This window comes from Procambarus clarkii, unplaced genomic scaffold (genome assembly GCF_040958095.1).
Source record: "Procambarus clarkii isolate CNS0578487 unplaced genomic scaffold, FALCON_Pclarkii_2.0 HiC_scaffold_107, whole genome shotgun sequence".
Classification (NCBI taxonomy): Eukaryota; Metazoa; Arthropoda; class Malacostraca; order Decapoda; family Cambaridae; genus Procambarus; species Procambarus clarkii.
In genome coordinates this window covers 2,587,342-2,615,027 of record NW_027189140.1, presented here as the reverse complement: position 1 = coordinate 2,615,027, position 27,686 = coordinate 2,587,342, and the positions used below count along the sequence as shown (strand labels likewise).

General features: G+C 50.9%; 1 long non-coding RNA gene across 1 annotated transcript; it reads right to left on the bottom strand.

Moving 5' to 3' along the window:
• Window positions 1-1,970: 1,970 nt before the first annotated feature.
• On the bottom strand, window positions 1,971-27,437 carry LOC138360329 (uncharacterized). Its single transcript, XR_011226284.1, has 4 exons — window positions 27,326-27,437; window positions 5,205-5,398; window positions 4,668-4,784; window positions 1,971-2,105 (listed from the first exon to the last, which is right to left on the bottom strand). It is a non-coding gene; the product is annotated as an uncharacterized lncRNA (long non-coding RNA).
• Between the last annotated feature and the right edge of the window lie 249 nt (window positions 27,438-27,686).

Sequence of the window (27,686 nt, the reverse complement as noted above, 5' to 3'; positions counted from 1 at the left end):
ACTGGATGGGCGAAAAACTCCGCCCAGAAGCAGAAAACCCAGGCAGGGGCAAACAGCCCCAGAACTGCTAGCAGGCATTCCCCACAGCCCCGGGAACCCGCAACAGAGGCCCCGGGGCAGAGCCGTGCTCCAAGTCCTCCGCCCTTAAAGAAAAGGAAGAGTCCATGGGAAAGGCAGCAAGAAAGGGCCACTGGTAAGACCCAGAAGCCTTGGCAGGAGGAACAGGCTCGAAAACCTCTGTCCCCCAACCCGAACGGGGCAGCCCCCGAAACCGCCCGAGTCTCAGCCCCAATTAAATCCCACCCCAACCCCGAAACCCGCAGACAGTCCGGAACCGGGAACAGGGAGGGAAAGGGGCGAACAGCACCTAACCAAAACGGGGCGGCCTCGGGGCATCCGAGTGGAAACCAACCTAGCGTGTTGCAGCAACCTAACCTAGCTTGCAACACGGATGCCGCCTGTACTCTGAACAGTAATAACATCAGAAGAGTACTGGAGAACAAGCAGAGAATATCTCTCGCAAGACTCCGGGTCAAGGTGTCAATGACCCAACAGGCAACATGACGGAGGTAAAAATGGCGACTGTCACCCGGAGACAAGGGCACAGCAACCAACGATCCTGTATAAGACGGGTTGGAACCCGGAAGACACAATCAATGGTCCACCGAGCCCTGACGGGTTTCCAGGGCCCGTAGGGGTAACAACTACGGGAAGCTCGGGTAAGGTGTTGCTAACCGGTTAAAAACCAAAAAATAACAAAGGAGTAGAGGACAACACTGAAAACCCCTGCGACGTGTACAATCACGGGGGCCTAGCAGAGGGCCACCAAACACTACCAATAGAACTATAGCTACACTAGGCAGACCCCCACCAGGCAAATGAAAATAAAAACATAAGAAAAAACCCGCAAAAGTACACTGTCTCCAGAGGCAACAGGAACCGGTCACCACTTAAGTGGCAGGTCGCACAACACCTTGACGCCCTAACCAGCACAATACCAGTCCCTACCCAGGGCCAAACAAGGGCCCCAAGCCCCAGCTGGCCCCAAGGGTGAGGCAAATGCCGAGCAGCAATAACCTCTATGGGAATGGTTCCCGAACACCCCAGGGAAGATAACCCTGTCACACAGGGGCAGTACTCACAGGGCGCTAGGGGAAGGAAGCCCCTAAGCACATGCAGCCCTGATACTGATGAGGAACACCTGACCACCGCAAAACACAACACACGGCAGTGAACGCCACACAAGGTAAACACCGTCTAGGAAACTGAGGCCAGAGAAGCGTCTATCCCGGTTGACATTAGCTTACGAACTGATGCTAGGCAGCCGGCGCGGTGAGGTCCGGGGCTTCCCCATTGCCCTCTCGGGGTGGGGAGGGATGATCGCGGATGATTGGCGCGGCAGTAAAGTGTGATGTTTGCTTGTTTGCTTGTTTCCTTGGGTTTGTAGGGAGTTTCTACCTCTCCGTTCGTTTTTTTGTTTTAGTTTTTCACCATGTGGGGTTTGTTTTGTTATGCTTACCTTTCTGGGTGCCTAACCCCGGTCGATGGCAGATAAGGAAAACCCCAACCACAAGGGGTTTTTCCAGGGCCATTGCTCCCTGAAACCTCTCTAAAGGGGCCAGGTTCTGGCGCTGGTCCCTGGTAGGTCTGAACTCCTCAGCTAATGTACCGGTCTAATATAATGTACATTAGCCCGATAAGCTCCAGGGAGCCGTAGGGGCTCCCCACAGAAAAATGTCTTCAAATTTAATATTTGAAATTAATATTATTGGAGGCTACACCAAGGGAACTCTTCCAGTCACTTACAGCTAAGTGGCAGTTGGTCTCTGTTTTAGTGAATGCTCCATTCAAGTGTGTGTGTTTATTCCGTCCTTGCATGTCTCTCAAGCTACACTGAACGAAAGCGCAGACTATCCTATAGTATATCATTGGGCATTGGCTAATTCATTGAGGTGTAGTTTCTTACCTCGTAATATATCCAATATAATTGTTAGGATGGGTAGCAGTTCTTCACGAGCCATAAGCCTTAGCATCTTGTCAGCTTCCTTGAATTCTTCTGTCTCAACCAAATTTTGTGACAAGCAGGTTGTTAAGCCCTCTCTTAACTGTAAAGTTATACAAATTGTTTTAAAAATACAAAATACAACACATATATAAAAGACATTAAGTACTGTAGTTTCAATAAAGATTTTTTATTTTCTTTCTAGTGATAGACTGCTACCCAGAACAAAATGTTTTGTCACATTGCAAATTGTTGCAGAAATGCATTTGATATAAGAAATAAAACATTTCTGGTTGGTGCCTCTTGTAAGTGCCTGATGCTATAATCACTGATAGTGTACCATCTACTGGATCACATCACCTGCAGAGTTCTATCTGGCCTACCTGGGACCAAGAGCAAGAACCTACACCCCCCTCCCCTCACTCACAGAGGAACAGGGAGCAGTGGCATTTATCTATTCACTGGCAAATGCACCCCAGAAAGTCAGCAAGACAAAAACAAACCACAGCTAGCTAAAGAAGATACTGTAGTCTCGTACACCACCAGAAGAACTCCCTAACAATGTAAACAATTGAAAAGTTTCAAGACAAGTGCCAGCTCATTTGTTCCACCTCCGCACTCGACTGGTCGGAGGGAGGTGGTAGTGTGCGCGGTCAGCCAGTGATATATAGAACCCTCAGCTCTATGTTGATGTGTGTAATGTATCGGGTCACTTCTCACTGCTTGGGCTCCAGTCTCCTGCTTCAGCTAAATGGTGGTCTCTTGCCATCATTGGCTTTTCTTTACACTGTTCAGTGTAGCATGAGTCTGGACTTTAGAATGCTGGGAGCTGCATGTGCACATGATTATCTTCACTGTCCCTAGTGCTGCCCTTGTGCTTCAGGGTTCTCTTCCCAGGGGTATTTGTGCATCACTTCCTTGCTGGTGGTAGTTCTTGCCCAGGGCGAGTCAGGATTCTTAGATTTCCTGTCTTTACTCGAGTAGGGCACGGTGTTCGCTGGCTTGCGGTGCACTGGATATTCACATACAGTAATACATATTAGTGCACTGAGGTTGGCATTATCCAGCCTACTATGCCATTTCTATCCTTGGTTCTAGTTTACTTTTGCATTGTGAAACACCAACACCTTTCTAAAAGTGATGGTTCTGTTGGTATAGATTCAGCAGCGAATTTTTTTATGACCCGCGTAGCATCCCAGTGCCTGCGTGTCCCTCTTGGTCAATTCCTTCGGGCCCTGGTAATCCCTTGCAGGTTTGGTGTTCCTTATGGATATTCTCCCCAAATCTACTCTCACTTCATGAGAATTTGAAGGCTGTATGTTCCGTGTCATGTGGCAACATTCATTCCTCCTGCCTCCGCCATGCTGCTGGTTGGGTTGCTGACACCTTTGACCCCGAGTCTAGTGAGGCTTGTTCTCCTCATGTGACTACTCTTTCACTCTTTCGGACCCTCTTGATGAGATTCAGGTTTTCAGGCAGCAACAACTTTACAAGTTTTCTAAGTTTCAGCAGTCTAGGTTGTGTACCCAGTTAGATGCCCCAGAGCTAATCCAAAACTACCCTGGTTGGTATTTAGAGACCTGGAATTGGAGGCTTTGGTCAACTTGACCTTGGTTCTGTCCGTACCTCCTCTTCCTACCTCAGTGTGCATGGTTCACCCTTCTTCTGATCCACCACCCCCACCCCTTGCTTCCAATCCTACATCTGAGGGTTTCGGGTTCAGGGCAGGATTTAGTTTGGGTTGTGGCTTGGTCTGCTCTGGGAGTTACCTATTCCAATGCAGGTGTGAAGGCAGTTGAGTTGGCTAGTCTTGCTGAGGCTACTGGGCCTATTCAGCCAGCACCTTAATCCTTTGAGGCCTATTTCTTGGATTCCACTTATCTGTCCTGAGTGGTAGGCTAGGATGCTGACTCTGCCCTGGGGCCCTCCTCTGTGGCTTTAGGGGTGTGGGATGAGTGAGTTTCGCCCTTGATTTCCCTTTGAGGCCCTTGGTGTCCTCTGAGGTACCTGCTTGATAAGAGTTCTGAGAGTTCTTCTACTTCTCAAGCCCGGCCCGAGGCCAGGGTTGACCAGGTGGGGCTCTATTTGCAGAGGGTGGGGTTTTTGTTTCCCCTCCCACCCTGAATTAAGATGATTTGGATGCCACTCCACCTAGGGTTCAGTTCAGTGTGCCTTTGGCTCCATCAGGATCGTCTTTCTGGAGGTTTCTGTCCTGTTGAATCCCTCCCACAGTGACTCTGGAGGCATTATTTATGTACCTCCTGGGGGACCTGGTGTATGCCTCTCAGACGGACCCTGCCTCTTATGAGTTTGGACCACTTCCCAATATTGGATACATTATGAGGTGTCAAGAGTCCTGGCTGGCGGACAATCGCTTGAGGTCTGGCGCAGCTTCTGTCGTACCTGAACGCTTCATTGGCATGAGGTGTTGTCTGTGTTTCAGGTGTTTTTGCGGGGTGCTTCCTTTGTACTCCTCAATAAATTGGACATTCCTCCTTTTCCTTGGGATGGGGGTGTCATGCAGCTACAAGCTCAAGTTCCTTTGTTGTCGGCAGGGAACAGGGAAAATAAACAAAACAACAATGAACCTTTTCAAAGTTACCTTTGACAATTTGCCTGAATTATTTTTGAAGAACATTCAATGATTGTCATGCACAATTCTTACCTGTCGACCTAGAGGAGTGCTTGGTAGTGAACTTGTGAGCGAATGGACCACTTTAACAAGGCAGCAGAAACGACCATGCCACGAGTCCAGTTCGTTCATCAGAGTGCGCACTGCAGCCTAGAGACAATAATTTTGATCAGAACTAATACTTATAAAGGAAAAAACAAAACTGCAGCATTTTTAAATATTAAATATATTTTATTAATGTTTGCACTGGGAGACTTAACAGACTTAATAAAGTTAATGTGTGGGAGAGAGAAGGAAATTGCCAGTAAAATATATGTGAATGGTGACTTGATGGAAATGGTTAAGCAGTTTAATTACCTGGGATGGGTTACAGTTTCTATTCGTCACTAACTGAGGATCTTAGCCAATCGATTTGAGAATGGTCCAGGACGGACCGAAACGTCGTCGTCCCTTCACTTTCTAGTGTGTGGTTTGGTCAACATATTTCAGCCACGTTATTGTAACTCCTAAGCTGCATATAGTCTATTAATTCTTTTTTTGCACACTGAAAAGTGTAAATGTTCATCATACCTTGGATGTTTTTTCATCAAGGAGAAGAGCTGTCTGTTCCTTTGGAGGACGGCTTTCAACGTAGGATCTGAACGACAGTAATTTATGGGTGATGTCTGAGCTGGTGGCATGGCCTTTATACGTGAAGCTTTTTCAGAGGCAGGACAGCACAAGATGGCCGATGAGTTACCAAGGAAATGTTGAATCATACATAGCTGAAATAACATAAGATATATACCGTACCGAATATTTATGAACTTAATTAAACACAGAGTCGGCACTGCATTGCTTTTCAACTATAATAATATAGTTATCTGAAACATTTACAGTACTTATAGAAATTGACCACATCTTGTAACAAGAGATCAGACAACGCTCACACACATGGAAATCACCTGGTTGGCACAGGTGCACTCCCAGCTCCAGCATGGAACTCACACCTTGGCAAGTATAAACAGAAACTTGAGCAAGGCGAGAGGTTTGCAACTACATTAGTACCAGAATTAAAGAGGCTTCAGCTATGAGGACAGATTGAGAGAACTGAGCCTCGCAACCTTAGAGGGGAGAAGAAACAGGGAACATGCTAACATACAAGATCTTGAGTGGAATAATAAAACAAGCGTTGAGTGTAATGAAATGCCAATTTCTTGCTGGGCCCAGAACTCTGAATATACAGAATATCTCTCTTAAACTGCAGATGGTTTTAACCTCCACAACCTTCTAACTTTACTTATTCCAACTGTCTACCACTCTGTTTGCAAAAGTGAATTTTCTAATATTTTTTTGCAGCTTTGTTTAGTTAGATCAACTCTATGACCTTTTGTTCTTCAAGTTCCAGGTATCAAGAAACCTTCTTTATCAATTTTGTCAATTTTTTCAATTTTTGTCATCACTGCATACTATTTTGTATGCAGTGATCATATCGCCTCTTTTTCTTCTATCATCAAGCTTAGGCATATTTAATGCCTCTAACTTCTCCACGTAGCTCTTGTATTTCAGTTCTGGAAGCCATTTAGTTGCATGCCTTTACACCTTTTCCTGTTTATTGATAAGCTTCTTTAGATATGGGCACCCTCCTCAGCTTTGATCTCACAAAGGTCATAAACAGTTTCTTTAGAACTGTATTTCATCATCCAATTACAAAATTGGAAATTAACAAATTCCCTGGGTTCCATTGCCCCTCCAAAAGGAGGAGCAATGGAACCCAGAGGTTCAGACGGGACAAGTCCAGAATGAACTCAAGGTCCGCGCAGTCCCGTTTTGGGACCGGAAACAGACGGGAAACCCATCTGAGGGACGTCGTCGTTTCGACCACACCAAGCGAACCCACTCCATGACGACTCGACAGAGCGAAGGGGAAGAGGCCTGCCCTGCCAGCCCTGAACCTCCTGAAGGAGTTGGAGCCACCCAACGCCACCGGAGGCCATGCGAAACGACCTGAAACGCCCACGAATCGTGGAACCAGGCGCGAGCGAACAGTGCTAGCCTCCCCCCTCAGTCAATGGGGTGAACCGCGAAAGGGCCGGTGCCCCTTACGAGACCCAGAACATCGCACAGAGCGAACACCGCACCGACCAGATGAAAGCGGGTCCAAAGGAGGGGCTGAACCCGAACTCGACACCAGTGGCCTAACACGGCGAGAGGAACCCCGAGCCCTGGCACGACCCTTCCGGGAAGGCCCACCATGGGGTCCCCGGAGAACCAACAAGTCTGACATAGGACAGCAAGAAGCCTAAGTACTGTACCCTGAATATACTACGCAACAGCCAAAGCCTCAAACCGGAGAGGACTAAATGGCGAAGACATCCAAAGAGCCAAGGCCCAAGCAGATTCCACAGAGGAGGCAAGCACCGCCTGCCGACATGCGAGCCGGGAAGCATAAAACAGCACAACCGCATCCCGCAATATCGACGAGAAAAGCTTCAACAAGGCGGCCGACGAGCGGGCCACGGAGGCCAAGGTGCCAGAACCAGTTACAGCCCCAAGCGCTCCCACATCCTCCGAGAGCCAGTCCGAAGACAGCTCGAGGATGGAAAAGAAACGTAAGGTCGAAGCCAACAGGCCCTGGGCGCGCAAATCCTCAGCCACCAGGGCCGCCGAAAGGGAGGGAATTGGCACATGGAGCTGAACGACACCAACATCCCGGGGAAGGGCAGGAGCAAACAAGCACTCAATGAGGTGCTCAAGGTCGCCCCCACCAGACAAGGCCGGCGCAGCCGATGAAGCCGGAAAGAAGGGGGCCCACTGGTCAGACCCGGAGGCTTTGGCTGGGGGAGGAGACTCGAATGCCTCCGTCGCCACACCAGAAGGGGCATCCCCCAAGGCTGCCAGAGTCTCAAAACCAACTAGCCCCTGCCCCGACCCCGAAACCCTCAAACGTTTCGGGGCCGGAAGCAGGGGAGGGGGGACCAGAACGAACAACAGAAGGGTAAGGATGAGGAGGTGCGGACTGAACCAGGGTCGAAGAGACCTCTCCCCTAAGTCCGGGTCCCGATAAGCAAAACGGGGCAGCTGCGGGGCATCTGGGTGAGCAACCAACCTAGAGGGTTGCAGCAACCGAAACCTAGCATGCAACGCTTGCGCTGCCTGTACCCGAAGATGATCATCCCAAAGATTAGGTAAATTGAGTCACCAGCAAAACGCACAGGACTCTGGGTCGAAAGTCTCACCGACACAACAGACTGCACGACGGAGGCAAAAAACAGTGAGGGGTCACCCTGAGACAAGGGGACGAGTAACCCTCAAACTCGCATGAAGCGAGGGGGAACTCCGGGGTCACATCCATCACACCCAAACGACCCCTAGGGGATTCCCAGGATCCTGAGCGTTTACTTGAAGAGGACTCATGCTCAGGTAAGCCCAGGCAGGGTACTGCTAACCGGCGCCCAAAACTACCAAACAACTGCCTACAGCTGAACCCCAGGGACGTGTACACTCACAGGGACCTAGCAAGGGGCACCACCAAGCATCTGGATGAGGCCAAACACCAGTGGTAAGTAGGGCAGAACCCCCTACCCAGGCAAAAATAAAAATATAAACAAAACCCCGCAAGAGGACAACGTACCCAACAGAGCCGGCCGCTGTGATTGGTGACAACAAGCTGCACAGCACCCTGCGCCCCACCAGTGCAAAACTGCCTCTTACCCTAAGGTAAACTAGGGGAGACAAAACACCCAAGCACCCAAAGGGCGGCCAAAAAACCGAGCATTGAAACAGCCCAGCAGAGGCAGGACCCAAGGAACTTGTAGAAGGTAACTCCAAGCACCAAGGGTAGTACTTACAGGGCACCTAGGGAAGGTAACCCTAGGCGCATGCAGCCCGAGTACTGAAGAGGAACTCCTGGCTCTCGCAACCCTGGAGAACAGACGCCACACACAAAGCACAGCTCTGTAAAAGTCTGGAGCCAGAGTACACAACCGCTGCATAAAACATCAGCCTTGAGAATTGGTGTATGCAACGCCGGCGTGGGGGATCTGGGGCTCCCCCTTTCCCCTCCCCAAAACAAACCCCTATTCTGGTGAAAATTGCTATCACAAACCGAAGAAGTGGATAGAATTCCCCTAAAAGAAACAAACAAATAATCATGACGTCACACATCGCAGCGCCACTGTCTGCGCAGCTCCCCCCTCCCCGGGAGGGGAAAGGGGCAGCCCCAGACCTAAAGCGCCGGCTATCCATCCTCAGTTCTGAGGCTGGATGTCAAAAAATGTGAAAAACTTCTGACCGGAGGGAGGGATGCCGGGGAGCCTCCGGGTCTCACCCAGAAAATGGCGTTTCATTACATTCAACGCTGGTTTTCCGGAGGGAGCCCCTTCAGCCCCCTGGAGCTAACTACCCACAGAGAAAAGAAGGGGGACGTACCCAGGAGGCGGTCGCCACACACTCCCCAACTCGAAGTCGAGACAACTGGCTGTAACCGCTAACCCAAGACAACACAGGCCCGAACGGGCACGGGAACGACCACAAGATATCGAGCAGCCAGGCCCCTGTACGACCGCCAAAAGCCCCGTGCCCGAATGTCAGCCAGGACATGCCGCCAAGACGGCAGCAAGAGCAGCGAATCCACGAACGTCATGGGCACGGGGATAGAATGCTGGCTGGCTGGCTAGCCTCAATAACACAGCGGACGACCTGGGAGATCCATACCAGTCTTATCCCAAGTTCTTTCCCAAGAGGCAGACAAGAGGAGCTCCAGCATATTTCAACAATCCTAAGGATTGTAGTACAGGATGATGATAGTGAGTGGTGTCCCAGAGAACATAAGGGTATAGTGCTTTTGAAAAATAGGTGAGAAAACAGAAATGTGCCAAGGGAAGTGAAAAATTGGATGAGAAAAAGTTGCCCTAGTGTTTCCAGTGCATAGAAGAACATTCAAGATGGCCGCTAGCAACAGGAAATACAAAACAGATATTGATTTTGCTGGATTCAATGAAGAAAGCATTGAGATAACCAGTCTATACAACAAGTTGGTCAAATTAGATCCTATAGTGATCTCTCATGTAGAAATAATTAGTAAATTGAAAGAAAGTAATGACCATTTAAATAGCAAAGTTGTATGTCTTGAGGGTTTAGTGAAAGACTTGTGCAAGGATAAGAATCAATTGGAAATAAATTGCAAAGCCATGGAAGAAGAAAATAAACTCTTAAAAATAGCTATGGAAGAAGTTAAAGTAAATTTAAACAAATGACTACAATAGGTTAGATAAGGATATTCAACATGAGAAACAGCTTTTGTCAGCACAGATGGAGGAAGTTACACAGGGAATAGAACAGTGCAAGAAAGATATGCAACTCCCCTATGCACAAGTGGCCAAGGAGAAGGAAAAAATTGAAGAAGCAGTAAAGGAAGTCAAACACTGCAGCAACCAAGATAAAACAAACATTAGGCTGGAAGTGAGAAAAGAATTGGCATCTAACCCGAAGTTGGTGCAAAACACAGTTGATCGGAGTAAGTCCCTGATCATTTTTGACTGCAAAGAAAAGGAGATGACATCTAGGTCAGAAAGAGCTGTAGAAGAAGCAAAAGTAGTAGATAAAATTGTTGGCCTCGTGGAAGGTCTTACAACCATAGAGAATGTCTGCGACTACAGGAGAATAGGCAGATATGTAAAAGGAAAAGATCGACCTTTGAGGATCACCCTAAATGGTGCCAAACAGATGGAAGAAGTACTAAGGAATGCTAGAAAATTACAAAGTGATGAGGATGGGAAAGTGTGGTCGTTAAGACGAGATCTTTCAAAAGAAGATAGGGTGACACTGAAACTGAAAATCGCCGAGGCAAAACGTTTAAATGAGAGCAGGAATGAAGAAGAAATCAATTATTTTTTTCTACAGAGTGATAGGGGTAGGCAGAGCAGTAAAGTGATACATAAAGGCAAACCAACAAAATCATTAGAGAGAAGGAGAGTGAAAAATAAGAAGAGAGGGAACAAGTTCCTGAAGATTGCATACACCAACATAGATGGAGTGAGATCGAAGATACTGGAGTTAAGTGATGTAATACAGCTGCAGACACCAGACATTGTTGCACTCAGGAGACAAAACTTGAAGATGATATTTTAAATGAGGTCATATTCCCAAGGGGCTACTCGGTTTGGAGACGGGACAAAAATTAGGAAAGGCGGTGGCGTTGTTGTGCTGGTGAAAGAAAACCTAAAGGTGATCGAAATAATGACTGCCAATCCACAAGAAGTTGACATAATAGCAGTAGAGAATTGCCATGAGGATGATAAACTAATGATCATAAACGCATATAGTCCACCGCCAAGCAGCACATGGTCAAAGGAGGAGCTAGATAGTAAACGAGAAGGTCTTATAACAATAATGAGAGATCATAGCGAGAGCAGATAACGATAGATCACGACTGTTGATAGTCGGCGACTTCAACTTGAAATAGATAGACTGGGATGCATATGAAGCTAAAACAGAAGATTTTTGGACCTGTAAATTTGTAGACCTCATCCTGGAAACATTCTTGTATCAACATGTTAAACAAGCTACGAGGATGAGGGAAGGGGACGTTCCCTCCATGCTAGATTTGATATTTACCAGGAAGGAGGCAGAAATATTTAACATTCAGTACCTTCCTCCCTTGGGTAAAAGTCACCATGTCTTTTTGGGAATAAAGTATGCAATGCGTTATAATCTGGAAGAAAATAAGAAGGTTGCTGCAATTGAAAAACCTGACTTTAGGAGAGGACATTATGGCGACCTTAGAAAATTTTTTAGTGAGTATAATTGGACAGACCTGTTGCTAGGCAAGGAAGTGAATGAGATGTATGTCAAGTTTTATGAAATATATGATAAAGGCACAAAAAAATTTATACCAAAACAGAGATGCAGAACTAGGAAACAGGACTGGTTCAACAGAAATTGTGAGAGGGCCAGAGACCAAAAGACACAAAAATGGAATCAATACAGGAAGAGGCCAAACCCCCAAACATACCAGCGATACAAAGATGCGAGAAACTACTACACGGCAGTAAGGAGAGAGGCAGAAAGAAATCTTGAAAAAGGGATTGCAGGCAAATGTAAAACAGAACCAGGTCTATTCTATAAATTCATAAACAACAAATTGCCGGTAAAGGATAATATTCAGAGGTTGAAAATGGGAAATAGATTCACGGAAAATGAAAAGGAAATGTGTGAAACATTAAACGAAAAGTTCCAAAGTGTGTTTGTACAAAATTAAATCTTCAGGGAACCAGACAATAAGAATTCCAGAGAACAACATAGAGCAAATAAAGGTGTCTAGAGACGAAGTGGAAAAAATGCTCAAGGAGCTAAATAAGAACAAAGCAGTTGGTCCAGATGGAGTTTCACCATGGGTTCTGAGAGAATGTGCACCTGAGCTCAGCATTCCACTTCAATTGATTTTTCAGGCATCCCTGTTTACAGGAGTTGTAGCTGATGTGTGGAAAAAGGCTAACATAGTTCCAATCTACAAAAGTGGAAGCAGGGAAGACTCCCTTAATTATAGACCAGTATCATTGACAAGTGTAATAGTCAAAATATTGGAAAAAATAAGTAAAACAAATGGGTAGAACACCTGGAGAGAAATGATATAATATCAGACAGACAGTATGGTTTTCGATCTGGAAGATCCTGTGTATCGAATTTAATCAGTTTCTATGATCGAGCAACAGAGATATTACAGGAAAGAGATGGTTGGGTTGACTGCATCTATCTGGACCTAAAAAACCAGCGTTGAATGTAATGAAACGCCATTTTCTGGGTGAGCCCCGGAGGCTCCCTGGAGCTTATCGGGCTAATGTACGTTATGTTAGACCGGGACATTAGCTAAGGAGTTCAGACCTACCAGGGACCAGCGCCAGAACCTGGCCCCTTCAGAGAGGTTTCAGGGAGCAATGGCCCTGGAAAACCCCATATGGTTGGGGGTTTTCCTTATCTGCCATCGACCGGGGTTAGGCACCCAGAAAGGTAGGCGTAACAAAACAAACCCCACATGGTAAGAAACTACAACGAAAACCGAACAGAGGTAGAGAACTCCCTACAATCCCAAGGAAACTAGCAAAAAAGCAAACATCACACTTTACTGCCGCACCGATCGTCCGCGCAGCCCTCCCCACCCCGGGAGGGGGAGGGGGGAGCCCCGGACCTACCGCACCGGCTGCCAAGCTCCAGTTCAGAAGCTAAGCTTCAACCAACGCGAAAAAACCGCCGACCGGTGGGAGGGAGGGTTTCCAGGGAGCCTCCGGGGCTCACCCAGAAAATGGCGTTTCATTACATTCAACGCTGGTTTTCTGTGGGGAGCCCCTACGGCTCCCTGGAGCTTCATACCCAAAGAGAAGGAAAAGAAAGGGCTAACCCGGGAGGCGGCCGCCACAAACTCTGCAACGCAAAGCCAAGACAACCGGTCGCAAACCTGCGACCCAAGGCAACAAGAATGCCCAAGAACAGACGCACATATGGATGGGCGGCCAAAAACCTGTGCGACCCACAAATCCCTGCGCCCGGAATGAGCCCGAGACGTCACCAACACAGCAGCAAAAGCTGCAAACGTCTGAACAGCACGGGCGCAAAGACAGACCGCAGGCTGGAAGAAGGAAAACACTGCGGACGACCTGGGAGACCCGAGCCCTGAAAACAGGGAACGAAGGAACCGGATCAACCACAGCGCATCCCCAGACACGGTACGCTGGCAACAGCAAAATGCACAACCGGACAACACAGGACGCACCCCCCGGCCAAACCAATCAAGTACCAATACCCCAAGAACCCCTCCGGAAAGCAGCCGTCACGACCGGCGCCAGGACAGAGAAAGGCTGCACACCTATAAAGCTACCACCAGTACCAAAGAGCAGGAAACTGAACCGAAGGGGCTACCACAAACTGAGGGGAAGATAAGAAGGCACCCTGAACAAGGACCACGATGGCTCAGGCGACGCATGAGCAGGCCGGAGGGGAAACAAAACACGAGAAAACGTAAGAAACGTCGTACTGTCCCCAAGACGAAGCTCGCAGGTGGGACACCGTCAACAAAGCCACCTGAACACCATAGAGATGGTGATACCCGCGTCAAAATACCAGACGCGAAGAGCCAAGGAGAAGGCCGAACCAGTCACGGACAGGACCGATTCGGCCTGCTGAAAGAGGCGAAGCCTCAGGAAAAACGCCCCGGGTACGGACACCTATCAAGCAGCGTCTGAAAAGAAGGACGGGCCGGCCACCATGGAACCATAAGGACTATTCTCATGGGATGGGCTGCAACCGAGCCAGAACCCGAAGCAACAGCTGGACCGGGAGAAGAGGAACAGGTACCCCCCACCTCGACCAGTCCTGCCGAAAGCCTCCACCGTGAAGTCCTCGCAGGTGGGAAGGGCGCCACAAAATGGGCGACTCCTAGACCACGCTGACCCGAAGACGTCCATGGCCAGGAGTCCATATGCCCGACAGAGCCAACAAAACGAATCGGCGACGACTGGCCAACCCACAAAGAGGAATGAACCGAGACAGCTGTCCACCAGGACGCAGGACACACCCCGGACACGAACCACACGGTTAGCCAAACCCCTGTGGTTCCGGCAAGAACCACCAGAGAACAATCCAAACAGAGCTGAATGGTAGAGTACCTAGTGACCCAAACCCTCTGAAGCGCAAACCAGACAGCCATGAACACCCGAACCATGCTGTGAGCCCGACGGACAGACAGACTCCATCAACCTCGGCCGACCTGGTGAGCACTGGTCACAAAGCCCCAGCCGAGAGACGACCCGTCCGTGAACACATCGAGCGAAGGCTCTGGGAGGTGCCAAGGCACGGAACCCCGAAAACCCCAAAGAGGAAGCTGGTGATGCAGCACCAACACAAGATCCCCGGAGGAACCCAAGGAATGCAAGAGGCGGAAGGGGAGTCTCCGCAGGAACCAACTGACGCCATAGCCAAACCCGACTCCGCGGGCAGACAAGCACGCCAAAGTGCAGACTCCCGCACAACCGCCCAAGCAACCGCTGAGCAACCCGGGACCCCCTCCTGAACAGCCAAAGGCGGGACCACAGCCGCAGTAACACTTCTGGAGGGAAGACAATGAGGGGCCCAAGAGCTTTAAACAAGGCCCAGGTCCGAACCCGGGACGGAAACAGATGGAAAAACCTCCAGATCACCAGGAAACCAAACCCGGCGATCTGGAAAGAACCATCCCCTGGCGAGCAGACAAGCGGACTGACTGGGAGCCCACACCAGCCAGTCATCGAGGTAGGCCAGACACCGAATCTCAGACTCAGACAGGGCACTAAGATCCGGTAAAGATGCAAAGAGTATACGAAGTGCCCATTACAAAATAGGGAAGGCAATAAAAACAGCAAACCTGAAGCCCCACCACCAACAGTGCTAGCCCCAGAAAAACTGGAGAGGAACGTGCCAAGAAGTGACCTGGAGGTCCAGGGCCACCATCCATGCACTCGGCCCCAACAGAATCCGAACAGGAGACAACAGTCCTCCGAGGAGGGCAGAGGATCCAGGGCGCAGACTGAAGAAGTCCAGAAGAACTGCAGACGGGAAAAGCTCATGACTGCAAAGAGCAGACGGGAAGCCCAGAAGGATGGGGCGGATCGACCACGCCCCACGCACCCACGAAGATGAAATGACGAAGCGCAGGGGAAGAAGCCCACCCCGCAGCTCAGAACCCCCCCCAAGGGGGAGAAGCCGTCCTCCGACGCCAGCAGAGGCCGGTAGACAACCCAAAGCGCCCACCAACAGCGGGACCAAGCGAGAGGCAACAGAGCAAGCTGCTCCCCAGCGCCCAGTCAACAGAGAAGGGAACAGAACCCCTTTCGAAAGAAAAAGTACACTACCTAAGTCATGAGGAGAGACTACGGGAATGAAACCACACTTCGCTGGAAGATGAAGTGAGGGGAGACCTGATCACCACATTCAAGATACCCAAGGGAATCGACAGGGTTGATAAGGACAGGCTATGTAACACAAGGGGCACACGCACTAGGGGACACAGGTGGAATTATTTTTTTTTTTTTTTTTTTTTTTTTTTTTAGTGTCAGAATGGTAACGGGAAAGCACTAGGAAGTACAACTAGGTGAGGACATATATTGTAAAATTACAAATCGCCGACTAGTGGGCAGAGAGCACTACGCCGGCCAGGCAAAGAAGGCACAAAACTGCATCAAAAGGCCCACCTCGACAGCAAAACCGCAAAGTCCCAGCACAACCACAACATGTGCCAAGACCCAAAAAGATCAGTCTGCAAGCCAGGAAGACCCCAGAACCCCAAAAGGCAGAACCGGGTCACACGAGAAAAAGTCCCCTGAACCCTCAAAAGGGGGCCCAAGGGGAAGAAACCTCCAGAACGAAACCAAGGAACCCAAAGGAACCCAGAACGAAACCAAGGAACCCAGAATCGAACCAGGGGGAGCCCAAACCACCACATTTGTCGGCGGAGAACACCACTGAAAGGCAAAGCACAGCCCCCAGCAGAACCCCCTGGGAAAACGGGCCCAACCGACCGAAAACCGAGGGACAAGGTGTGGGAGCAAGCATACCAGCCAGGGGCACTGAGCCTAAACCCATAGGCTCAGATCCAAAATCAACACCCAAACGTTCCCAGAGGAACAGGCAACGGCAAGAAAACACCAGAAAAACAAAGAAACGACAACAGGAGAACAAAAACCCTTAAAAAAAATTGAAAACTCACCAGAGACGCTCGCTCGCACACCCAGACGCATGTAAACAAACCGCAACGCCGCCCTGGTGGCCACGCCGGGAAACCGGCAGACGAAAATGGCAGCCAGCAGGGGCTGTGACTGACGCTAAATACACAAAAACACGCCAGCAAATGTGGGAAACTAGCAGACTGGATGGGCGAAAAACGTCGCCCAACAGCAGAAAAACCCTGGCAGGGGCAAACCGCCCCAGAACTGCTAGCAGGCATCCCCCACAGCCCCGGGAACCAACAACAGAGGCCCCGGGGCAGAGCCGTCCTCAAGCCCTCCGGCCTTAAAGAAAAGCAAGAGTCCATGGGAAAGGCAACAAGAAAGGGCCGCTGGTAAGACCCAGAAGCCTTGGCAGGAGGCACAGGCTCAAACCTCCGTCCCCAACCCGAACGGGGCAGCCCCCGAAAACCGCCCGAGTCTCTGCCGCAACTAAACCCCGCCCCGACCCCGATCCGCAGACGGTCCGGAGCCGGGAACATGGAGGGAAAGGGGCGAGCAGCACCTAACCAAACGGGGCAGCCACGGGGCATTCGAGTGGGAAACCAACCTAGCATGTTGCAGCAACCGAACCTAGCTTGCAACACGGATGCCGCCTGTACTCTGAACTGTAATAAAATCAGGAGAGTACTGGAGAACAAGCAGAGAATCACTCGCAAGACTCCGGGTCAAGGTGACAGTGACCCAACAGGCAGCATGACAGGTAAAAATGGCGACTGTCATCCGGAGACAAGGGAACAGCAACCAACGATCCCGTACAAGACGGGTTGGAACCCGGAAGACACATTCAATGGTCCCCCGAGCCCAGACAGGGGTTTCCAGGGCCCGTAGGGGTAACAACTACGGGAAGCCCAGGCAAGGTGTTGCTAACCGGTTAAGAAACCCAAACATAACAAGAGGGTAGATTATAGCAGTGAAAACCCCCGAGACGTGTACATTCACGGGGGCCTAGCAGAGGGCCGCCAAACACTACCAGTGGAACTATAACCACCTTAGGCAGACCCCCACCAGGCATGAAAAATTAAAAACAAAAGAAAAACCCCGCAAAAGTACACCGTCTCCAGAGGCAACAGAAACCGGCCGCCGCTTAGGTGGCAGGCTGCGCAACACCTTGACACCCTAACCAGCACAATACCAATCCCTACCCAGGGCCAAACAAGGGCCCCAAGCCCCAGCTGGCCCCAAGGGCGAGGCAAATGCCGAGCAGCAAGAACCTCTACGGGAATGGTTCCCGAACGCCCCAGGGAAGATAATCCTGTTACGCAAGGGCAGTACTCACAGGGCGCTTAGGGAAGTCAGCCACTAAGCACATGCAGCCCCGGCACTGATGAAGTACTCCTGGCCACCGCACAAAACACACGGCAGTGAACGCCACACAAGGCAAACACCGCCTAGGAAACTGAGGCCAGAGAAGCGTCAATCCCGGTTGACATTAGCGAACGAACTGGAGCTTGGCAGCCGGCGCGGTAGGTCCGGGGCTCCCCCCTCCCCCTCCCGGGGTATGGAGGGCTGCGCGGACGATCGGCGCGGCAGTAAAGTGTGATGTTTGCTTCTTTGCTAGTTTCCTTGGGATTGTAGGGAGTTTTCTACCTCTCTGTTCGGTTTTTGTTGTAGTTTCTTACCATGTGGGGTTTGTTTTGTTACGCCTACCTTTCTGGGTGCCTAACCCCGGTCGATGGCGGATAAGGAAAACCCCCAACCATATGGGGTTTTCCAGGGCCATTGCTCCCTGAAACCTCTCTGAAGGGGCCAGGTTCTGGCACTGGTCCCTGGTAGGTCTAAACTCCTTAGCTAATGTCCTGGTCTAACATAACATACATTAGCCCGATAAGCTCCAGGGAGCCGTAGGGGCTCCCCACAGAAAAGGCTTTCGACAGAGTTGGAGGTTGTTCTGGAAACTGGAAAATATTGGAGGGGTGACAGGTAAGCTTCTAACATGGATGAAAAATTTTCTAACTGATAGAAAAACGAGGGCAGTGATCAGAGGCAATGTATCGGAGTGGAGAAATGTCGCAAGTGGAGTACCACAGGGTTCAGTTCTTGCACCAGTGATGTTTATTGTCTACATAAATGATCTACCAGTTGGTATACAGAATTATATGAACATGTTTGCTGATGATGCTAAGATTATACGAAGGATAAGAAACTTAGATGATTGTAATGCCCTTCAAGATGACCTGGACAAAATAAGTATATAGAGCACCACTTGGCAAATGGAATTTAATGTTAATAAATGTCATGTTATGGAATGTGGAATAGAGAGCATAGACCCCACACAACGTATAAATTATGTGAGAAATCTTTAAAGAATATTGATAAAGAAAGAGATCTAGGGGTGGTTCTAGATAGAAAACTATCACCTGAGGACCACATAAAGAATATTGTGCGAGGAGCCTATGCCACGCTTTCTAACTTCAGAATTGCTTTTAAATACATGGATGGCGATATACTAAAGAAATTGTTCATGACTTTTGTTAGGCCAAAGCTAGAATATGCAGCGGTTATGTGGTGCCCATATCTTAAGAAGCACATCAACAAACTGGAAAAGGTGCAAAGACATGCTACTAAGTGGCTCCCAAAACTGAAGGGCAAGAGCTACGAGGAGAGGTTAGAGGCATTAAATATGTCAAAACTAGAAGACAGAAGAAAAAAGAGGTGTTATGATCACTACATACAAAATAGTAACAGGAATTGATAAAATCGATAGGGAAGATTTCCTGAGACCTGGAACTTTAAGAACAAGAGGTCATAGATTTAAACTAGCTAAACACAGATGCCGAAGAAATATAAGAATATTCACTTTCGCAAACAGAGTGGTAGACGGTTGGAGCAAGTTAGGGGAGAAGGTGGTGGAGGCCAAGACCGTCAGTAGTTTCAAAGTATTATATGACAGAGTGCCGGGAAGACAGGACACCACGAGCGTAGCTCTTATCCTGTAATTACCAGCAAACAGGGATGAAGAGAACCGGATCAACCCAAAGCTCGTCCTGGACACAGAAGCCGTGGCAAACAAACAACAGCGGAGGCCCGCAATCGGATACAAAACATGATGCATCCCTGGCCTGACCAACCAAGGGCCCCTCCGGAAAGCAGCAGTCTCATTTTGTGCCAGAAAAAAGGGAGACGGCTGCAACCGAACAAACCTATCACCATGACCGAAGGAGCAGAAACCCCTGCGCTGGAGGAGAGCAGGAAGTTCACCGACCCGACCTCTAGAGGCAAATGCCAACAGGAAAAAAAAGAGTCTTCGAGAAACAAACCCGAACCGAAGGGGCCACAACAAACCGAGAAGAAGAAAGAGCACGCTGTGCACAGACCAGGACGGCTCAGGTGACGCATGAGCAGATGTAACACCAAGACCGAAAGCAAGCTGAAGCGGCTCCGCCAGCACAGCACTAAACGAAGTGACAGTACGCGGCAAGATGACGGTCCCGCACCTCCACCAGAAAACACAACCACCTAAGAAGGGACAGAAGGAAAAGGAAGGACCGCCAAAAAAAAACCATAATGCTGCCAAGAAGAAGCACGCAGGTGGGACACCAACAACGAAGCCACCTGACCACCAACCGAAGGTAGGAGACTCGAGGCAGAACCTAACTAGCCCCGTCAAGGTTCATGCGAGCCTAGGAAGATCTCGAGTGCGACCACCGAGCAAACTGAGCCGGAAACCCAAGCCGGCAAAGAAGGAGATAGAACATCCGTCGAACAGAAAACTCCCCAACACGAGGGAGCTCGACAGGAGATCGGAGACTACGGGTCCGATGCGAGACTCCAGAGAAGGGACACCCCAAGACCAAGATAATGCCAACAGGCAGGGCAAGCCAGGAAAACAGGAACTCAAACCTGGAAACAGAGGGCCAAAAGGCACATACAAAACATACAAGTGTGTAGGAGAAAACGAGACAAAGACCAGAAGAACAGCCCCAGCGGCCAGGGACAAGAGCAAAGCAGGAAGATGAGGAACGAAGAAGGCATGCAACAAATCGGGAACGAAAGGGGAAACGACCAACCCACTGAGCTGCAGACCATGTCCCAACAAGTCATGCCAACAACACAGAGTCGCAGGCCCTGTCTCAACAAACCAAACCGAAGAGGGTGCAAAGGTTCGCCACCAGACTAGTACCCAAACCGAGGGGTACAAGCAACGATGACAGACTAATGCACACACACGCACAGGCACCATGCGACACAGGCGGAAGGAGCGCCCAAAGGAGCCAAGGAAACGCAAGAAAAACATTCCAGTGGCAGAGTAGTAAACAAATGGAATGCATAAGGAAGAGAAGTGGTGGAGGCTGACCCCACACACAGCTGCAAATGCAGACATGACAGAGCCCAGTAGATGTCAGGGAACCAACAGGGAAGAGGCAGGACGAAAGAGCCAAGCTCAACCCCAGGAAGCACAACCAGGCGAACAACTAAATAACTTGTATGTTACTGAATGAAGGTTTCAGATCTAGAGACAGACAAAGGTATGCCCATCCACCAAGAAAAGATCTTAAGATCTTGAGAAAGTAATTGGTTGCCTGACTCTCAGATCAGCAGCTAGGCATCTTGGTGATACAGTACTAACACTAACCCTAACCTTACAGCCACACAGTGAAGGAAAAAGGAGGTCACCCAGGACATGCAGTCGCTAAAGCTACTTAAGCTCATTCTCTGCTGGAGCATCAGTTGAGGTAGCTCTAACAGCAAGATATATGCACAGATACACTGGAAAACTGCTAGAAATTTGCACTCCTCATCAGCAGGCTGTTCCATGTGGGTGGGTGTATCTAGGCTGTGATTTGCCATGGTAACGATTGTCTGCCTTATTTTCGTTAGGATAACCAATCTTTATAAGCAGCTGCTTGTTTTGGAGCATATAGGCTTTCTGCGGGAGGCCACAGTCTCTCCCTAAAGTATCCCACTAAGATTGTTCTTAGCTACTACATCACATCAGTTGCAGAAGTACTGTTTGGCCTACTGGGGGACCACAACTCGAACCTGGTGCTTCCCCCCCTGATAGAGGTGCAGAGATTGAGTGACATTCTGCCACTCCGCACCGGAAAAAGCCTCCAGAAGGTCTGTGAAACATTACAGGCAACTGCAAAAATCACGAAAAAATCAGCGTTGAATGTAATGAAACGCCATTTTCTGGGTGAGTCCCGGAGGCTTCCCGGAGCTATCCATGGCTGATATAGATACCCTAACTATTTTGCATCAGTTGATGTGGGTGGAGTTCTAGGCCTACCGGGGACCACGAACCAGAACCTGGCCCCCTCAGAGAGGCACGAGGAGCAATGGCCCCTAGAAATGCACATGTGATTTGGAGCATTCTATATCTGCCATCGACCGGGACAGGCACCCAGAAAGGTAAGTGCCACAAAACAAACACCTATTCTGGTTAAACAACAAAAATCGACAAACGAGTGGACAGAACTCCCCCAGGAAAACGAACTAACAAGCATGACGTCACGCGAGCCGCGCCGCATGTCTGCGCAGCTCCTCCCTCCCCGGGAGGGGGAAGGGGGAGCCCCAGACCCCCGCGCCGGCGATCCCCGCCCCAGTTCTGAGACTGGATATCAAAACCGTGAAAAACCCGCCGACCGGAGGGCGGGAGGGTGCCGGGGAGCCTCCGGGACTCACCCAGAAAATGGTGTTTCATTACATTCAACGCTTGTTTTCTGGGGGGAGCCCCTACGGCTCCCCAGAGCTACCTCACCAAAGACTACCTAAAATACAAGGGGACATACCCGGAAGGCCGTTGGAGAATATCACTCCACAACACGGAGTCGAGACAACAACCCAAGGTATAGCATTCGCCAGAAAAAAGGGAGAACGGCCGCAGACGAAGAAAACCTATGATCACGACAATAGGAGCCAAAAACCACTGCGGCTGAGAAGAGCAAGAAGCTCTGCCACACGGCCCCCAGAGGCGAATGCCAACACAAAAAGAAAACCGAGGCAAAGCAAACCTGACCCCAAGGAGCTACAACCACCAAGGAGAAGAAAAACAGGAGAGCACCCTGTCCAAAGACCAGGACGACACAGGCAATGCATAAGCAGGCCGGAGGTGTAACAACGCACCATACAACCTGCGAAACGGCGCAGAAGGAATATCGATACCGAAAGCTAGCAGCAGAAACCAAGGTGCCAGACCCAGGAACGGCCCCAAGTGCCTCTACATCCTCCGCAAGCCAGTCCTATGACATCCCCAGGAGGGAAAAGAAATTGCAGGACCAAAACGAAAATGCCACAAGTGTGCAAGACCACCTCCACAAGTGCAGCTGACAGGGAAGGAACTCGCATAAGGAGCCGCCCCGCACCAACATCCCGAAGAAGGGCAGGAGCGAAAAAACTCATGAGGAGCAAAATCGCTCCCAGGAAAACTAGGAGCGCCGAGACAGTGTGAAGAGAAGAGATATTCACAAAAGAACAAAAAGGCCAACACCCAGAAGCTGCTGGGAAGAGGACCCACAAGCCCTAGAAAGGACCGGAGGGAAGCTCAACCGAATGACGACAGACGCACCAGAAAACGGGAAGGAGCAAAACCGTCCCGAACCTTCGAGAACAAAAAGAAGCAAACACAAAGGACGAAGGCCCCAAAACCCCGTCGCACCCGAGACCAAAAAGTCATGCAGAACACCCCAAGATGAGGACATGATGGAAGAAGGCACATCCCGGAAAAAGGGGTGAAGATCGTAGAAAAGCACCCACCGACAGGACGGAAACAACGGGTACAACGGACAAGGAAACCAAGCCCAGGGAGGGGCCGATGCCCAGAAAGCACGTACGGAGAGGGGGAACGGAAAACCCCACACCACAAAACTGCAAGTCCCCCCCAGAGGGTTAGAAACACCCCGGCGGGGACCAACGGGGCCTGAGGCCTCTCACGTGAGCCCCACCCCAGCCCCGGGAACCCACCCTGCAGGCCCCAGGGCCGAGCTGTCCCCTCAAAGCCCCAGCGTCAAGAAAACCCCGGGGCAGCCATGAAAAACACGAAGGAAGGGAGCCCACTAGGCTCTGGAACTTGAACCGAAACCAGAGGATAGGCGAGGGGCGAGATGAAGACCCCAAGCTCATCCCCAGCCAGCACAATGAGGCGAGGACAAGACAGTGAAACCAAGGAACATGGAAAAACCAGGCCCGGCACGGCAAGACCGGCAAGGAAGGAGAGCTCCAGAGGGAGCACGGAAGGGCCGAACATAACGCCACAACCAACCCCAACACGCAGCTGCAGTACCAAAACCGCAGCAAAACGTCACCACACTCCCCGAGGAAGCGACAGAAGATAGATAAATCGTACACGAGTGGCACACAAGGGGACACAGGCGGAAACCGAGCACCCAACTGAGCCACAGGGACGGTAAAAGAAACGTGTGCAGTGTAACAGGCAATCAAAGGAACACATTAGGCAGCCCAACATGGGCTGACCCAATACACAGCCCCAAGAGTAGAGATGAGAGTGCCCATGAAGCACAGAATCCGCCCGACAGGCAAACGACAGGGGAGAGGTGGAAACAAAGAGCCAGAACCCAACCTGCAAGCAGAAGGAGGCGAACACAAAACCTCCGACACAGGAAAACTTACTACCAAACAGGCACCCCCACCGTTGCACTGCTGAACAAGGTGGAGGCGGGGCCCCGAACCCAAGCAAGGTTAGACAAGCATAGGAGAGGGGCAGGAGGAGTACAGGCAGGACCCGCCTCTGAAGGGACAAGAGGCCACCTGCAGACACCCGTGAACCGAGGAAGGAATCAGGTGGAGAGAACAAGAGCTGCCCAGTATGGGCTAATAGCCCTGCAGTAGGCACCTCAGGTGATACGGTCCACGTTCTCAAGGACGTATGTACACCCATTCCTACTCCCAAAAACAAAAACAGCGTCAGGACGGAGGAGACGCCAAAACCGCACCAACTCACTGTTACGAACCCGGATCCAGCGTCCGAGCCTGGAGCAGTGACAACCACGCCATCTGTGGGTCAGCTCCCGAAACCCCCGCCAAACGGACGACGACACCTGGTGAGGACAGCGTGTACTGGCCTCGAGGACCAGTTTCCAGTATGGTTCAGCGCTCAACACCGCCGCCACTGACCTCTGGTGAGGTGGTGCTCCGACGACAGCGCCATCTATGGACTGGATACGTCAGGTGTTTGTGCCCGAGCCCGTAAGTGAGGTGTTTTAGTGTGTCCCAGTCATTGATGACGTGTCTGTTTACAGAGTCGACCTGGGACCGCTGTGTTGAAGGTTGAGTCAGTCTACCCGAGGCAGCCAGTCTCCATACCTTGAACCTTGCTGCAGCTGTTGTGAAGTCGTCCTCCCCGGAAGAACACTGTGGTGTGTTAGCCTGCCCGTGGAGTGGCAGTAAAAGGATTTACCCGGGACCGACTGTTGGAGACGATCATCCACTGGGGTACTGAAGACAGGAGAGTGATTTGTGGTGTCACACGAGGCTCCTGTCTAGGGCGTTCCCTTTTTATCGTTCGTGGAGTGGCCGTACCAGCCTTGTTGGCTCAGAACCTGCCAGCAGACCAGCTGGACGTGTGGTTGACGGCCTCCACGGCGGTGCCCCCAGTGGACCCGTGTTTTGGCTGACCTGTGGCCAGGGTAGGCTCAACTTCTTTGGAGAATTAATTGTGAGGCCACGAAGAAAGCACCAAGGATTCGTCACCGAGAGTTTTGGCACCAGCGTCTTCAGCAGAAGACATCGATTGTGGATTAATCCCCTTGTAAAGTGTTAATACCCCTCCCCCTTTGTGCACTCTTTTATTATATATATTTAATCGGTGATGGTGAAAATTATACTATTAAGTTCTTAGCTTTCTTTCCCTACTCCCTTTAAGTTACTTGCGTCACGGATCTCATCCCTTGATAGCCTCTACTGGCTTGGGAACGGATATCTATATCTGACTCTAACAACATCAGAGTGAGAACCCCGTTGCGTCCCGAGAGGGTCGTAACACTCACCTGCAGAACATAGGCCCTGAAAGGCCATGACGCAAGCGTTTGAGTCCGTATCCGCCAGAGGCGGCCAGTGCACCCATGCTGGAGAGGAGGGGAGCAGCGAAGGAGGCTCCCCACCCTAGAACGCAGGGAAAAACCTCATGAATCCCACACAGCGGCACCCCAGAACACCCCCAAAGCAACGGGGCACGGATGAGAATAAGAAAAGAACGAGAGGCGAAGCCCCCCACGAGAGAATTGGAGCAGAACACGTGTGCACACCGCCCGGAACCAAAACAAACTCCCACGGCGCATGCGCAGGACACGAAAGAAAGTAGCCAAACCAGGCGAGAAGTAGCCCAACCAGGCGAGAAGTAGCCCAACCAGGCGAGAAGTAGCCCAACCAGGCGAGAAGTAGCCCAACCGGCTATAAGGAGCCCAAACGGCCACAAAGGAGCCCAAACTGCTACAAGGAGCCCAAACTGCCACAAGGAGCCCAAATGGCTACAAGGAGCCCAAACTGCTACAAGGAGACCAAACTGCTACAAGGAGCCCAAACTGCTACAAGGAGCCCAAACTGCTACAAGGAGCCCAACCTGTCCAGAACAGAAGGAACCAGTATGGAGGCAAACTCCGGGACATGCAGGAGGAAGTAGCAAAGGCCAACCACACCGCAGGCGAAGAGATGCGGTTAGCCGAAAACCTCCTGAAGACGGAACCGAAGAAACCACAAGGACATGGAACCGAACCCGGGGAGGAGCAGCACCCAAGCCCAAATCGTACGCAGAGGGGGGAAAGAAAACCCCACTCCTCGTAACAGTAAGCCCCGCTCAGAAGGACGGAAATCCAGGCAGGGCGCAATGGAGCCCAAGGCCCCCAAGGCCGCTCCTCCCCAACCCCAGGAGCCTCTGCACCAGGCCCCGGGGCCGAGTCGACCTCCAAAGCCCCGGCCTCACAAGAAAAAGCCGGGGCAGCCGAGAGAGCTGAAAGAGAAGGGGGCCCACTGGTCAAAACCCCGGAGCATCGGCCGGAGGAACAGACTCGAATGCCTCCGCAGCTACCCCGGACGGGGCAACCCCCGAAACTGCCCAAGTCTCAGAACCTCTAACCCCTCCCCGACCCCGAAGCCTGCAGATGCATAGGGGCCGGAAGCAGGAGAGGGAAAAACAAGGGCGTGGAGGGAACCAAGGCCGAAGCGACCAAAACCACCCAAGTCTGGGTCCCTACACAAGCGGGGCAGCATCGGGGCGTCCGGGGAAGCGACAAACCAGAGCGCGTTGCAACATCCTACCCTGCAACGCGCGAGTTGCCTGCACCCACGGGAATTCATCAGCAGACTGGGTGAATGGAGTCACGAACAAGCACAAAGCTCGCAGGACTCAAGGGTCGAAAGTGTCACCGACCCAACAGGCAGCATTACGGAGGCAAAAACAATGACAGTCACCCTGAGACAAAGGGACAGAGCAACCCTCAACTCACACAAAGCGAGAGGGGACGCAAGGGTCTCCACTATCGGACCCAAGAGCCCCCGGGGGGTTTCCCAGGGCCCCTAGACTGGGTTTGCTAAGGGTTATCCCAGGCAGGGTACTGCTAACCGGCGCCGCAAACTACCAAGCAAACTGCTAAAGCTGAACCCACGGGACGTGTCCACTCGCGAGGGCAAAGCAAGGGGTGCCACCACACAAACGAACCTAATATAAGGGGGGGGGGAAACACAAGACCCCCCTACCAGGCAAAAACAAAAATAAAAGAAAAAAAAACAAGTGGACAACGTACCCAGAGGGAACAGAGCCGGCCGCTGTCATAGGTGAAAACTAGCTACGCAGTACCCTGCGCCCCACCAGTGTGATAACTACCACTTACCCCAAGGTAAACAAGGGAGTGAAACCCCCAAACCCTCAGGGCGGCCAAACGCCAAGCAGCGAAAAGTCAACAGAGGTAGACCCAAGGTGACTTGTGGAAGGCAACCCCAAGCCCCAAGGGCGGAACTTACAGGGCACTCAGTGAAGGTGACCCTAAGCACATGCAGCCCGAGTACCTGAGAATACTACTCCCAGCTCACACGACCACCGTAAGAGCAGCACTGCAAACAAGTCACAGCACTGAGACAAGACTGGAGCTGGATCCACACGACCGTGCATGATCCCATCAGCCGAGGAACTGGGGCGGGGATCGCCGGCGCGGGGGTCTGGGGCTCCCCCTTCCCCCTCCCGGGGAGGGGGGAGCTGCGCAGACATGCGGCGCGGCTCACGTGACGTCATGCTTGTTAGTTCGTTTTCCTGGGTGAGTTCTTCTGTCCACTCGTTTGTCGATTTTTTTTTTTTTTTTTTTTTTTTGGAGATATATACAAGAGTTGTTACATTCTTGTACAGCCACTAGTACGCGTAGCGTTTCGGGCA